Genomic DNA, 4,896 nt, shown 5'->3' on the forward strand with positions numbered 1-4,896 from the left:
TAAACAATATGAATGAAAAAGATGCCTTTTATTTATTCAATAATAAATAGTCAAGTACAAAATTATGTCCCTAGAATCAACAATGTGTCAGCCAAATTGGCTTCTAGGGCATACATCTAACACTGTTAACCTAAGAGACCAATCCTTTCGAGATGTATTAACAGTTTTTTCAAGGATGGTCTTGATTTTCCGATTGGAAATTTCGACTTGTCCACTTGTTTGTGGATGATATGGTGTACTGACCTTGTGATTAATGTTGTACTTTCTCATAAGGGCTTTAAAGATTTTACTACAAAAATGATTCCCTCCATCACTAATGATAGCACGAGGGGTGCCAAAATGAGCAAATATAGATTTTTTAAGAAACTTGATCACCACTTTGTGATCATTGGTCTTACACGCGATAGCCTCAATCCATTTTGATACATAGTCAACTGCCACAAGAATATACTGGTGCCCAAACGACATAGGAAAAGGACCCATAAAATCGATACCCCAAACATCGAAGATTTCTATAATTAAGATAGGGTTCAGGGGTATCTCATTCTTTCTCGAAAGTTTTCCTAATCGTTGACATCGATCGCAAGATTTACAATAGTCATGCACATCTCAAAAAAGTATGGGCCAATAAAATCCGCACTGTAAAACTTTTGCGGCAGTTTTCTTCCCACTAAAATGACCACCACAAGCATGGTCATGACAAAAGAAAAGGACATTCCTTTGATCGTGTTCAAGGATGCATCGTTTGATGATTTGATCAGGATAGTATTTGAACAAGTATGGTTCATCTCAAAAATACCATTTTACACGAGCTAGGAAGCGGAATTTCTCTTGCTTGGTCCATGAACTGGGCATTCGTTCAGTAACTAGATAGTTGACTATATCTGCATACCATGGAACATTGGTATGGAAAATCATCATTCATTGTTCATCAGGAAAGGTCTCGAACACAGGCATGGATTCTCCAAATGATTCAACAATTAATCTGGACAAGTGGTCAGCTACAACATTTTCAGATCCCTTTTTATCTCGTATTTCAAGATCAAATTCCTGGAGCAATAGGATCCAACGAATGAGTCTTGCCTTGGCATCCTTCTTTATGAGAAGGTACTTAAGGACGACATGATCAGAATAAATAAGGACCTTGGATCCTATCAGATAGGGACGAAATTTGTCAAGAGCAAAGACAACAGCCAACAACTCTTTTTCAGTAGTAGAATAGTTGAGTTGGGCATCATTCAGAGTTTTGCTCGCATAATGAATTACATGGGAAAGCTTCCCCACTCGCTGATCTAGGACGGCACCTATTGCATAATCAGATGCATCACACATGATTTCAAATGGCAGATTTCAATCAGGAGACCTTATGATGGGTGCTGAGGTTAGTTCAGACTTCAGTCTTTCGAAAGCAATTATACAAATTGGCAAAAAATTAAAAATAGCATCTTTCGCCAACAGATCGCATAAGGGTTTCGACAATTTACTGAAATCCTTGATAAAGCGGCGGTAAAAACCCGCATGCCCTAAAAAGGATCTGACTTCTTTAACAGTTTTGGGAGGTGGTAACTTAGCAATTAATTCTACTTTGGCTTTATCCACCTCAATTCCCCTTTGTGACACAATGTGTCCCAAAATAATACCTGATTAAACCATAAAATGACATTTTTTCCAGTTAAGAACTAAATTTTTCTCTTTATATCGTTCTACAACAAGGGTCAAGTGATGCAGACATTCATTAAAATTAGATCCGAATACAGAAAAGTCATCTATAAAAACTTCTGAAAAATTTTCCACCATGTCGGAGAAAATGCTCATCATACACCGCTGGAATGTAGCCGGTGCATTGCATAACCCAAAAGGTATGCGACGATAGGCAAAAATGCCATAAGGACAGGTGAATGTGGTTTTTTCTTGATCCTCACATGCAATTGGAACTTGGTTATATCCAGAATAACCATCAAGAAAATAGTAATGAGAGTGGCTAGCTAGACATTCTAATATTTGGTCAATGAAGGGTAGTGGGAAGTAGTCTTTTCTAGTCATGGCGTTCAGCTTTCTGTAGTCGATGCATACTCGCCATCCAGTTTGGATTCAAGTTGGGACTAACTCATTGTGGTCATTCTTAATTACAGTAATTCCAGATTTTTTTAGTACGACTTGAACTGGGCTCACCCACTGGCTATCAGAAATAGTATATATAATCCCTGCATCTAAGAGTTTAATGATTTCAGCTCGAACCACATCCTTCATGATTGGGTTAAGTCGCCTTTGTGGTTCTCTAGAGGTTTTTGCATCCTCTTCTAGATGAATTTTATGTTGGACCACAGAATGGCTAATCCCCTTGATATCAGCTATAGACCAGCCGATCGCTTCTTGATTTTTCTGAAGGATATTTAACAACTTCTCTTCTTGTTCTTCAGTTAAATTTGATGCAATAATAACAGGTAAGGTGTTGTTGTCCCCGAGAAATGCATATTTTAATTTTTCAAGCAGATCTTTAAGTTCAAGCTGGGGAAGTTTGACACATGAAGGTACTAGCTGGGATTCAGGTATAGGTAATGATTCAAATTTAGTAGCCATCTGCTAGTATCCATTACAGGAATGGAATCGAACAATGCATTAACCTCCTGATTTGACTCTTCTTCCTCACAATCTTGACTGAATTGGGCCAAACATCTTTCTAGTGGATTAGAATAACTTGATTCCTCGAAGGACTTGCTGATTATGTTCTCAATCATGTGAATTTCTTCTAAATCGTCCATCTTAGATGGTTGATTACTACTGTGAAAGACATTGAGCTGGACGGTCAAGTTTCCAAATGCTAAGGTCATTATCCCATTTCGGCAACTGATCACAGCATTTGAAGTGGCCAAAAATGATTTGCCTAGGATTACCAAGATGTGACTATCTGGATTTTTCACTGGTTCAGTTTCGAGGACTACAAAATCCACAGGATAGTAAAACTCATTCACCTTTACAATTACATCCTCTACAATTCCCTTAAGATACTTCACAGTCCAATCTGCTAATGACAAAGTAATGTTTGTGGGCCTTAATCCCTCCAAACCTAGTTCGGCGTAGATAGAATAGGGTAACAGATTTACACTTGCTCCTAAGTCTAATAGGGCTCTCTGGATGATCGTTTCTCCTATTTTTATTTCAATGGTAGGGCAACCAGGATCTTTGTATTTTGGGGCAATCTGTTGTTGAATAAGAAATGAAGCCTGTGCCACCATAACAGCTTGCCTAGGAATGCTGGTTTTTCTTTTGACCGTGGTGAGGTCTTTCAAGATTTTTATATAGGAGAAAATTTATCGTATGGCATCGAGGAAAGGTATATTTATTTGCATATTTTTAAAAACTTTCATTATTTCATCAATGTTAGATTGTTTCTTGGAGTCTAGAAGTCTACTGGGAAAGGGAACCTTAGGTTTGTATGTTTCTATGGGTTCTTCTTTTTTTTCTGGTTTGTCCTGTTCTTGACCCCTCTTTTGAATAGGGTTCTTATTGGGTTCATATTTATTTTCTTTTACATGTTTAGGAAGTTAGACTTTATTGTCCACTTGCTTGCCAGACTTTAAAGTGGTAATTGTCTAGACTTCATGGGTTGGATTTTCATTAGAATCGATTTGATACTGACCTCTCTGATCTTGTTGTCTACTAGGGTTAGGCACTGGTTAACGAGGTAGTTCACCTTTCTTCCTATCCCCTAGAGAGTTTGCTATTTGGCTCAAACTAACTTCAAGTTTTGCAATTGCTTGCGCATGGAATTGGTTAGTCTGGGTATGGGTCATGTTGGTCTGTTGTTGCTGTTGGATAAAATCTTGTTATTGTTTCATCATATTAGCCATCATGGTTTCTAATAGTGAAGATTGTTGTGGGATAGAGGTATTGTAAGGAGGTACAGATGGAACCAAAGGTTGGTTCATTTGTGATGGACCTATTCTGGGGAAGTTCCTCTGAAAACCTGGTGGACCACCTTGATGCTGAATAGGTTCATTTTATTTGTATAAGAAATTTGGGTGAAACCTATTATCAGGATGGTAGACTGGGCTGAATGAATTGGGAGTGGGCTTCTTGAAGGCACTATATGAATTTAGAGCATTTGCTTGCTCGGCCTTTATGGTAGGCAGATTAGGGCAGCACTCCACTAGATGCTCCAGACTGTTACACAAGACACACAAACTATGTGACTCGTGATCCACTTTCATGATGGGATTTGACTCTTTATATGAACTCGAACTAGTGGAAACAGTGAAAACATCAAACTTTTTACTTAAATTGTTCACTCCAGTCACTAGATTGGATATGACATTTTTGAGATCTGGGTCTGCTTTTATTTCATAATTACCTGATTTTCTAGATCCGAAGTCATCTCTATTTACTTCCTCGCCATAGCTACTCCAATTTTGGGCGTTCTCGGCTAAGTCAACAAGAAATTCATAGGCTTGATCCGGGGTTTGGTTCATGAACCTACCCTTGTGCATGGACTCGATCATGTTTCTATATGCCGGAGGTAGTCCTTTATAAAAGAAGTGGATCAGATCAGCCTTATCATGCCATGGTGTGGGCATTTGACCAACAAGTCATGGAATCATTCCCAAGTTTGGAAAAATTTCTCTTCAGATTTTTCTCTGAAAGTTCTTATAGCATTCTTAATTTTTTCTGTTTTAACCATGGGGTAAAATTTTGCCATGAACTTTCTAGATAGTTGTTCCAATGTTGTGATGGAATTTGGGGCCAGAGAATATAGCCATATCGTGGCTCGATCCTCTAAAGTCATTGAGAACAATCTCAATTTTACACTTTCTTCATCTAAATTTTGATTTTTGAAAGTTTGACAAATTGTCATGAATTTATTTAGATGAATGTAGGGTTGTTCACTTTCAAACCCAT

General features: G+C 38.0%; 1 non-coding gene across 1 annotated transcript; it reads left to right on the plus strand.

Moving 5' to 3' along the window:
* Positions 1-4,556: 4,556 nt before the first annotated feature.
* On the plus strand, positions 4,557-4,663 carry LOC120104868. The gene has a single exon (XR_005507224.1). It is a non-coding gene; the product is annotated as a small nucleolar RNA R71 (small nucleolar RNA).
* The last annotated feature ends 233 nt before the right edge of the window (positions 4,664-4,896 follow it).

The sequence above is a fragment of the Phoenix dactylifera genome, unplaced genomic scaffold (assembly GCF_009389715.1).
Source record: "Phoenix dactylifera cultivar Barhee BC4 unplaced genomic scaffold, palm_55x_up_171113_PBpolish2nd_filt_p 000130F, whole genome shotgun sequence".
NCBI classification, from domain to species: domain Eukaryota; kingdom Viridiplantae; phylum Streptophyta; class Magnoliopsida; order Arecales; family Arecaceae; genus Phoenix; species Phoenix dactylifera.